Genomic DNA, 11,611 nt, shown 5'->3' with positions numbered 1-11,611 from the left:
CTGACTTTTCAAATGAGCTTCCCGAGTTTGTGTTTTTTTTCCCATAATGATATTATTCCTTATCAATTATTTAAATTTTGTTAGAATACAAAAATTATGATAACTCGATGGACAATTCATCAATCTCTTCATGATATCTCTAACCCCAGTCAATGAGAGAAAAAGATAGACATTTGGACGCGTCGCACTTTGACCAACAAATCGAGCCATGGATGACCAAATATCAGGATGTAAGGTACATGTAAGGTACATCCTTATCCCGATATGGATTATACCCAATTTCAAACTACTTCATTCATTCATCGCATTTGTGTTGCGAAATCGGGTCGAGGATTAATGAAAATGATCGAGCGGGAAGGATCATCACTAGCATGAACATATTTTGGAATGTTGAGTCAAGTTTAAATCGTCATCGCATTTTATTCGTCAAATCGGGCTAGGGATAGGGAAACTTCATTGGGTTGGAGGGCTAATCACAATCGCAATACATTTGTATGTCCTGAATAGGGCATGTGACATAAGCAAAAGATTATAATTCATATGTTCGCAATGGGGGTCATAAAACTGAAACGTGTTCAATGATAGCTCATCCATACAAAAACCTCGGAGAAACTCTATGGAAAGTGAAATTAGTAGAAATGAAGAGTCAGATTCTTCTTTTTCTGTGCGATTTTGGAGCAACAAAAGGGAAGATTGAATTCCTTTCCCAAAATTGGAGAGAGAAAGTCTTTATACATTCATTCTTTCTTTTTTCTTTTTGATCGATTTCGTTTTGCTTGAGAAATATAATAAGATTTGGTACACAGTTAGTCAAGCTGAGGGGAGGTCGGCTTGAGCTATAGATGGAAGAAGACCAAACCATAAACTCTAATCTACCAAAGCATCTAAATCAAAAGGTAACCTTCTTCTCCAAATTTTTTATTGTTTCAAGAAATTAGGGATTTCCCCCAAAATCTCTCTTTTGCAGTGTACATCTCAATCTCATTCTCACAAGACATTGGCAACCATCACCATAATTGGGTTTATAGTATCAGAATTTCTTATTATTTTGAACTTTATTGGTATTGGATATGAACAGAAATCCATCAATGAGTAATGAACACTTTTTTCGTTCCTTGTTTTCGTCAAATATCCCACTAATTTGTATTTTTTATTCATTATTTTTTTTAATCTTGTAAATACAAAAATTTATTGAATGTAATCTTTTTTGTTTAAGGTTTGGTCATTTTCGAGCCTAATCATTAGGAAGGAAAGATATGTATATGGATGAGTAAGTCTTCATATTCTCTTATTCTCTTATATTAGTTATATTGTGATGTTTAGTAACTCTTATCTTTGAACATTTACTCCATTTTAGGCTTCTTTTGTACTCTGCTTAATTACTTTTTTTTTTTCCATATAATTAAACCTTCTTGCTTTTGGTTTGTTGAAGTCATATAGCTTATTCGACAGATACGTTTGTGACAAATAAAGTGGTATTGACTTGTGTAGAGTTTGATATGTTTTATAATTTGAAAACATTTACTAATGACAAGTAGTTAATTTTTTAACAATGTTAAAATACTTGTTTTTTACAAATTTAGTTTTAATTTTGTTTGCATTTTAGTTTATATTTTTCATAATTTTTTTTGGTTTATGTAATGTTGATTATCGTCATTGAAATAAATGATATGATGATTTATCGTTGTTGAAATAAATGAGTTTTAAAAACACTAAAATAAACAGTTTTTAAGTTACAATAGTAAAACATAAAAACATGAATATGAAATGACAGTTTTAAATAATTTAATAAATTAACACAATTAAAGTAAATGGAACCAAACATTCAACCATTTAAAATCTATGTAACTATAATTGCAAATTGCAAATTGTTGCAAAATCGATTAAAAAAATTGTTGACATGGATGAAAAACAATGTTGCATTTTGGTCAACAAATTTGTTGTATAAGATGAGAATTATTTTAATAGTAACACATTGGTTATGTTTTTACCAAATATTGAAACACTTGCATACCCATTGCAAATTAGCAAAGATCTTCAAAATTGTTACTATGTAAGTAAAACAAAATGTAGCTACAAAACAAGAACTGAATTTAAATTGTAAATTTAGCAGCAGCTATTCTAATTGTTGCATTATGAGAGGAAAAAACTTTGCAATAAGGTTGGCTGGCTATTGAAGTAGTATTTCTGGTGTGATTCCAACATTTCTTGCAATAGAACTCTCAACGCTGCCTTTGCCAGCAATCTTCGAACCACTGGAAAATGTCTTGTAGCACTTGATAACTGTTGCAGTTACTCAAAAAAACACAACCATCTTCTATCCATTTAGTTGGGGGTCTCGAATATGCATCGGAATGAACCTCAACATAATTGAGGCCAAAATGACATTATCAATAATTCTACAACACTTCTCGTTTTAATTTTATCCCTCATATACTCATGCTTCTACCTCTTCTTCAACCTCAACGCAGGAGTTCATATAACATTCGAATATTTTATGGTCATTCTTAACAAAAATAGTAAATCATAATAAAAACTTAAAGTGAGTAATGAAAACAGTCGAGTCTGAATCATAATCAGAGGCCTAGGGGCTATTTGGAAGCTCAGAATGAAACAAGTTTGTTCCACAGTTTTCAATCCAACCATATTTTCTACCATTTTCATGCTTTGCGATCCCATTTCTATTCTACCCACAAAGCCACCCTCAATTTCTAATGCATTCCAACTTCTCAGATCACCAGTATTCCTAATTACATATCAGCCTCCCAAATTTGAAAGATTACCATGATACCTTTTTATAATTCTAATTAGTTTCAAATAGATCCTTTATTTTGTTACTTGTTCATTTATTCATTTTATTTACTTATTCAAAATTTTATACTACGATTTTTAATACATTTTTTTAATAAAAAAAATGTAGTATATATTTTGAAGGTTTAAATACTACCATTTTAGTCAATGTATTTTCTAAAAAATACTATTTTGGTACTTAAAAGAACAAAGAAACTGTGCACCCATTGGCCTCCAAAATGAACAAATTTGAAGATATAGGTACAAAAACAAACTTTCAAGGAATGTTTTAAAATTTTAATGACCAAAATGAAACAAAACCAAAATACGGATTTGGTTGTTATTTATTTTTTTTAAAAAAAAATCATATTTTGTTGAGATTGTGTTTTGGTTGGAAAAGCAATCCACCTTTTGAAAATAAGATCCAAAAACCATGAATACATTGATTAATTTCACTTGACACTTATGAAGAATTAAAAGCATAAACAATGAGACAATGCCAATGGACAGACTGAAATCAAGTAAAATTGAACCGAACACGGTGGTAACAGAAAATCTCCGATGGCTACGAGGATTCAGTTCAATTAGCCCTAATTCTCCTGTATTTCATTCAAACAAACAATTCCGCTAAAAAAACTCTTAAGGCACGAGAAAGATCTCTAACTGGACAGAATACAGAATCCTAAATCACATACTTCAATATTCAAACCTAATCGCAAGAAAAGAGAAAACGTATGAATATAATAAAGAGAAGGGATTTAGGGCAGTTCCCTGAATTAGAGCACGAATGAGAACCATGCTAAACCTTGAGGCTGCCCCGAAACAAATCTCGGCCGGGTGAAATTGAGTCCTCGAGTATTCGATTTACACGTCGGAGAACCCATTGGATCGGCCTTGAAGAAGAGAATTAGAAAAGGAAAAAAGGAAAGAAATGTAACAAATCCTTCCTCCTCGAAACTGCAAACTGGTTTAACAGATCGAAAGAAGAGGAAGGAATGGATTCGTTCTATGCCCGCAACGGAACAATAACACCATTACAATACCGATGCTCTGTTCTCTCGATGGCAATGTCTCAAACCCTAGTTTGGCTTTTGCTTTTATAGGCGAATACTTCAGCACAAAATGACTCTTTTGCCCTTACCAGATGACCGTTGCCTTTTCTCCCTTTTATTTAGCTGAATTTTTACCTATACAAAAAAATGTTGAAAAATAGCAACAAAAAAAAAAAAATTGATAGAGTTTATCAGTGATAAGATTCATCTTTATTTAAAAAAATTAAATTTTGTTATTTTGTATAAATAACTTCTCTTATATTTTATTTTTGAAAATCTTCATTTTATTTATTTATTTAATTCAAAGAAATCTTAAATCTTGATAATATTAGTTGTTTATTTTAAATTTTAGATTTAAATACTACTTTAGTTTCTATATTATTTTTGTTTTGGTTCATTTTGGTATTTATATTTTCTACTTTTGTTCATTTTGGCTCCTATACTTTAAAAATATTCATTTTAGTCTCTATACTTTTAACTTTTATTCATTTTGGTCCTTATATTTTTAAAAAGTTGTCATTTTGGTCCCTTCATTTTTACTTTTAAAGGATAAAAATGGTCACTTTTTTTTAAAATTCAAAAACCAAAATGAACCAAAGATGAAAGTATAGGGACCAAAATGATCCTTTTAAAAGTAGATGGACCAAAATGAACATAAACTAAACGTACAAAGATCAAAGTAGCATTTAAACCTTAATTTTAATGATCTCCTACGTGATATTAGTTTCTGTTGTTACATTTACGTTGATATTAATATTTTCATCTATATTTTTTTACATATTAATGGGTTGAACAACTACATAAAGAGATGAGTTTTCATTATAGCGTGAAATTTTGATATAATATAAGAAAATATATATCACTAGTGCAAATATAATATAAATAATAAACATTTTTATTCTTATAAATTATTTATATATTACTTTTTTATTTTTGTATAATCATAATTTTTTAATTTTTAAAGATATTTACCTCAATGTATCTATCAAAATTTTCGCATTTTTTGTTCCATCAACATTTTAAATATCGGTGACTTAACTTTTACTTTTTTTTTTCTTGGTTGAATTGCTCATTTTTCTTCTTCCAATTTGCACAAACAAAAAAATCTTCCAATTCTAATCAGTTCAATTGTAACAATGGTATGTTTTATGATATGTTCAATGTTTCTTTTTTTTTTTTCTCGGAGAAATAGGGTAGATGGTAGAAAGGGAAGAAGTTGAAGGTAATTAATTCTAGTTTAGATAATTCGTGAAAAAGTAGAAAATTGAGATGATATCTTATAAATTATTTGTCAAATGTCAAGTACTCATTAGGTAGAATAAAATTTACCCACCTTTGTAACAACCTCACTTCTTAGGACGACTAAAAAGGAATCGTTACTGCATGCATGCATAAATATTCACATTGAAGAAAAAAATTAAAATAAAATAACATGATTTTGGACTGCTTAAGTGTATAAGAAACTATTTTGCCATTAACTCAAGATTTTAAATCGATTGACTCGGGTACCCCTTAACATGTAGTAAATAATAAAAGAAAAATAATAAATAAAAACTTGAGAAAACATAAAGGTTCAAATGCGGAAGCGTTTCTAGTTTCTTTGGCACTATCACAAATTCCTCTTGTCAGTCGCCTGAGTATCCTTGTCGTTACCTGAAAAAAGAAATAAAGATAAAGGTTGAATATAAAATACTCAGTAAGTGATCCCATTACCGAGATTAGGCTATGCATCCACGAGCAGAGAATGACGGCCTGTGGCTTAAACAACTACAGCTGTCTTAGATAATGAAAAGAAGTCAAAGGACGTACTACCTTGCCTTGACTCGTATATCTAGTGGCCTGATGACACACCGTCAAACATAGAAAAATAACATGAACGTGAACCTATCGATTCACGCATGTCTAGCAGCCCGTAGGCACACCATCAAACATGGAAAAATAACATGAACGTGAACCTGTCGATTCACGCATGTCTAGCGGCTTGAAGGCACACTGTCAAACNCACACCATCAAACATGGAAAAATAACATGAACGTGAACCTGTCGATTCACGCATGTCTAGCGGCTTGAAGGCACACTGTCAAACATGAAAAAATAGCATGAACGTGAACCTGTCGATTCACGCGTGTCTAGTGGCTCGTAGGCACACCGTCAAATATGGAAAAAAATATCATGGACGTGAACCTGTTGATTCACGCATGTCTAGCGCCCGTAGGCACACCATCAAACATGATACTAGACCCGTTGGTCCTTTGAAATAAAACATGCATCAAGGCGAGACGGTAAACTTCCTTATTGGTCTAATCATGTATCACATACATAATTTCAATACTGATTATAAATTCAAACATGCTCATAATAATCATAATTGTCATTCAACAAGGATATCACAACGACAAAATCATGCTTCTAGAGTCCATTAATTAACTTTATAAATCTAATCTAGGCCGTCTGGCACGAAGGGACTAGTAATAGTACCACTTACCTCAACTTGGATAAAAAAACACATAAAACAAAATCTCCTTATAATTTCTTTAGTACACTTGAATCAACCAAAGTTGTGGCTTGGTCCAAGATAAATTTCCAAAACTCAATTCAATTAGCTAATCTGATCATGAATTAAATCCAAAATCTATAACTTAATTTTCCCACTATTACTCTCAATCCAAAAGAATAACCATCCAACAACTTACCCAAAACTTATCGATCTTTACCAATTTTCTGTAAAACGAAAAATGGTCTCTAGCTTGATAGTTAATGCCTCAAAACTTTCAAAATCAGATTCTAAATCCAACGGACGATGATTTGGAACCTTCAAATTATTAGAATTAAACCATCATTTAGTCCAACAATCAATAGGTGCCCAAAAATCAACAACAAGGATCACAACTTTTACCAAAATACTTGTTGAACAAACTCGAATCTGTTGCAGGGCCGCTTCAATAGTTTCCCAAACTCAAATCTAATGTCAAAGTAAAGCAAATAAGTTAACTTTCATTCCAAAATTAATAAGGCATCCAAAAATCCTTCAAGAAACCCAACTCATAAAAAAAGATATTACCCAAATCCAAGATTCTGGCGAAACCCACGCGACAGTGACCGACTGGCAAAAATCGATGGACGCCAGCAGATCTGAGAAGCGGTCGCGGCTGGACTGGCGGTGCGAGCGAACAGTCAACGACAGAACTGGGCGAATTGAGCGGCGGCATGCAAAGTTGGGCGACTTGAACCGGCTGGATGGAGTCCTCGACGGTGTGGCTGGAGATGCGACTGGCTGGGGCGTTGAACGAACAAGAAAAGTGGCAGCACGAGAGGAGGTCGACGCGAACGAATGACGTGAAGGAGAGCGAAGGGCACGGTTGCCGGATGGCGAAGGTGAGGCTAGGCGACGGCTAGGGCTACGGTAGGGTTGCGATCCTTGAAGAAGAAAAAAAATGAGAAAGAAAGGGGGGTCCGTGTGAAGGAATTCTTAAATAAGAGTATCCATGAGCACATTCGGATATTTCCTATTTCATTATGACCGAATTACCACACACACATTCTAACAAACAGGTATGCATTTTAATACTAATTATATGTGTGCTTTGACAAATAAAATACAATAGATTGAGTAAACGTATCAATTGAAGACTGTCTTCACTTCGAACTCAATCTAGCAGAAGTGACTCTTCTACAATCCTTATCGCCTAGCAATCAGTGGCTTAACAGCACGATCATCTACACGAATGGTAGTACATGAACAAGTAGAAACTGGGGACGACACCAACACTTGAAGCCCTTGGTATTCTCAGAGTGAGAATCCAAAGAGTGGACATTGATGGAATTAGTAGAGGAAGAAGGAAAAAGATGATCGTGTAGAACGACAAGTAAGTGGGAGATAGCAGGTGACTATCGTATAGTTGGGTGCTCGTCACTTAGGGAAAGGTACACGACCGTGTAGATTTTACTAAGCGATCGTTTAGTAAAGAGTAAACATTCATTTAGAAAACTCGGTGCGCTAAGCAATCGTTTAGAGAACGTGTGTAATCATTTAGTATGCTGATGTGTGATCATTTAGGCGATGGGCACTATCGTATAGGCTCTCAACTAAGCGATCGTGACATTTTCACACCTTAAGTGATTTTATCGAACTCTTTGCAAAATGAAAACAATTTTCATTTTATTCTTCAGTTACAATAATCGAAATTGATTTTCCCACTATCGCATGATTTAAGAGAAATTTCTGGTCAATTATCACATAACTGACCAATTAATTAATAAATGAATATAATCATATTATATTCTTAACCTATAGTTTGATATCATATATCTACTACAGTAATTTCTCCTCTACTTGATATAAATCATATCTATATCTAATTTCCTCCAAAATAATGTAACTCATACATTTAGTAAATTATATCATATATAATTAACCAGTTCCATTATATCATATATAATCGAACTCCCTCTTGTCAATTTGAACATTTCAAACTGATCCAAAAACTGATTCTCGACTTTATCCAAGCTACCAGGGGGACCTTATGGACTTGTGGCTCGAATCTTTAACGGTACGTGAATAACTGACTAAACTCTTTAGCTATAAGGTTCACCATCCGTAGACTGCCAGACATTCCACTAAAGACCAACAACTGAACTCTTCTTACCACAGATATATTTCTGTGTCTATCAGATATAACCAATCATGAGTACGATAACCCTTCACAAATGCTCATAAGTATAGCTGGGCCAATTGAACGTTTTGCCTCTATAGTTACATCTCACTCCTTAAGTACCACTGATTCCTCTAGTGAACAATACAACATAGTCCAACTATGTATGAACACCTCTTGGGCCAAGAGAATGTGAGTGGCGCCACATCGTTCAAGCCTTGGAATCAGCCCTTAAGGGAGCTATCTATCTACTTGTCCCTACTTTGGGGAATGAATGAATTCCATCTTGTGTAGCTGAGTTCCCAGCTCCCAAATCAAACGAATCCTCAAAATGGTAGGTTTGAGTCGGCAACCTGGCCGAGCACCCATTTAACTCAAAGGACCGCCCTCAATGGTAGGAGTTCCCAACTCACTCAGGATTGAGGTCATGTTACCTATGGTCATCCTAGTGAAGTGAAGTTTCTATTATGAACGTTGTTATATAACGACACGTTAACACTTCGTGGTCAGGTCTTATACAAACTCTTTGTATAGGATGCCCCCACTCGCATGTCCCCTACACGAATGATTAGGATCAGATCATCTGTGATAAGTCATAACACTGTTGACCATTCCACAAAGCGGGCCACATCCGTAGCGTTACCTGGATAAGGTTTCCCTCCTATATCCATATACTACAGACCATTTTGGTTATCACTTAAGACATTGTCCACTTGTATGTCACCACATACATGTTTAAGTTACATATTGATAATCAAGAATTTTATGTTTTTTGGTTTGTGGTAAAGCAAATAAAAAAAACAACTGAGCAAAATCAAGAAGTGAAGTAAAATATCATATATTATACATCACAAGCGTTCGTACAAACTGTTTACAAACTACCAGACACGAGACTTTAAGGCATCAACCCCAAAAATCTCTCACTTATTCTAAAGCGAAGTGGGGTGTACATTAAACTAGTACAAAACAAGAAACTAGGGCATAAAACGATACGTGAGCGTTTTCAGTTACTAAGCGATGAAGCTTGCTGACCTAAACGATCGTCTAGTGCGTTTTAAACGATACGCGAGCATCTGATCGTCTATCTGATGTGTGCAACTTGGTAAACGATTTACCTTACGATGCTAAGCGATCGTTTAGTCAGTTACTAAGTGATGAAACTTGCTGATCTAAACGATCGTCTAGCTTGCGTGCGTATTAAACGATACTCAGCGATCCCGTGCCCAATCGTCTTCCCAATATGACCAACTCTTGATCGCATACCCCATCGTTCAACCGATGCATTCAACACGATCACTTAGTCCTTCATCTTCACAATGTGATGGATAGTGATCGCATAGAACCTTGTTTACACGATACAATCAACCTTAGATCATCTCTTTCCTCGAAGAGCTGCAACCTTTGCCCAGAACTTCGACGAACGACTCAAGACTTCAAACACTTTGAATCCAGACTCGATTACGATTATATATGCCCAAAACGCAGGGGTCTTTACATATAATTGCAAATGTAAAAGGAATTTAAACAGACCAAGGCAATTCATCCTGAAAACATCCATTAATTCGGCACATCCACAACAGTATTAATACTTAAAATAGCATAGAAATGCATCCACCATGAATGTAAACGTTATTTCGTTGCAACAAATGAAATCGGAGTATTAGAAACTTAGCTCTGATACCAATTGAAGGATCTCATACCAAGAGTTCCATGAGCGAGCTTAGATCACTCCGATTTCACAGTGATTGGAACACAAATGATATACATTCCATACTAACAGTTATGCATATTAAACTCATCAACGATATGCTCAGAATACGATAAAACATAGAGAAAGGGGTTCATACCAGAGGAAGACTATCTTCGTATGAGTGAACCCACAACAGTGAAAAACTCCCACCGATCTACCAGCACCCGACGAGTCTGTCGACTGTTACTGCACGATCCGAATGAATACGAATAAGGCCGCAGGGACAACACCACCACAAAGGAAACCCGAGTATCCTCGGTGTCAAAAACCCAAAGAGTGGGCCCTGGTGAGTTTGGTAGAGGACAGAGGAGAAGATTTCGTGTAGACGATGAGCACGCACGAGAAGAACTTTGCTATCGTATAGCGGAGATGCTTATCATATAGTAGATCTACACGATTGTTTAGGAAAAATTGGACGATCGTTTAGGAAAGTGGTATACGATCATTTAGGGAACGCGTGAACTAAACGATCGTTTAGACGAATGAGATTCTATCGTATAGACTCTCGCGATCGCTCTTTCATGGTTTCTATTTGGGCACGGGTGATCAAAAGCATGACTCAATTAATACTTCAAAATGAAAACAATTTTCATACTTTAACCCGCCGATTACCTTAACCTTCCCGGCCCCATGTTCCCACGTTCAAACGTGAATTAATTGGTTAATTATTAAATAATTAATCAATTAATTTAATTAGTAAATATAATCATATTATATTTATATCATATAGTTTGATATCATATATCTACTATAGTATTTTTTTCTCTACTTGATATAAATCATATTTATATCTAATTTCCTCCAAAATAATGTAACTCATACATTTAGCCAATTATATCACATATAATTAACCAGTCCAATTATATTATATATAATTGAACTTCCTCTTGTCAATTTAAACATTTTAAATTAACCCAAACATTGATTCTTGACTTTATGCAAGCTACCCAGGTGACCTAATGAACTTGTGGCTCGAAGCTCCAACGGTACGTGAATAGCTGACTAAACTCTTTAGCCACAAGATTCACCATCCGTTAACTATTAGTGATTCCACTAATGACCAATAACCGAACTCTTCTTACCACAGATGTTTGCTTTTTGGCCCTTAATCTCAAATTAATTAATTTTAATTAATTAATTAATCAATGTTTTGATGATAACAAACTCAATTTTTAATTACTGAAAATTTTAATTTTTAATATATCCATAGCATAGAGCTCAGAATAACGATTCCAATACCTCTTGAATCACTCAAATCGGAGCTAAAACGAAGACGATATGACTGAAACAAGTCTATAGATAAAATACCGTGGTAGATGACATGGCATAACCAGACCATTTGCATGTAGACATGTGGTAGCATATTG

The sequence above is a fragment of the Benincasa hispida genome, chromosome 9 (assembly GCF_009727055.1).
Source record: "Benincasa hispida cultivar B227 chromosome 9, ASM972705v1, whole genome shotgun sequence".
Lineage (NCBI taxonomy): Eukaryota > Viridiplantae > Streptophyta > Magnoliopsida > Cucurbitales > Cucurbitaceae > Benincasa > Benincasa hispida.
This window is presented reverse-complemented; position numbering follows the sequence as displayed.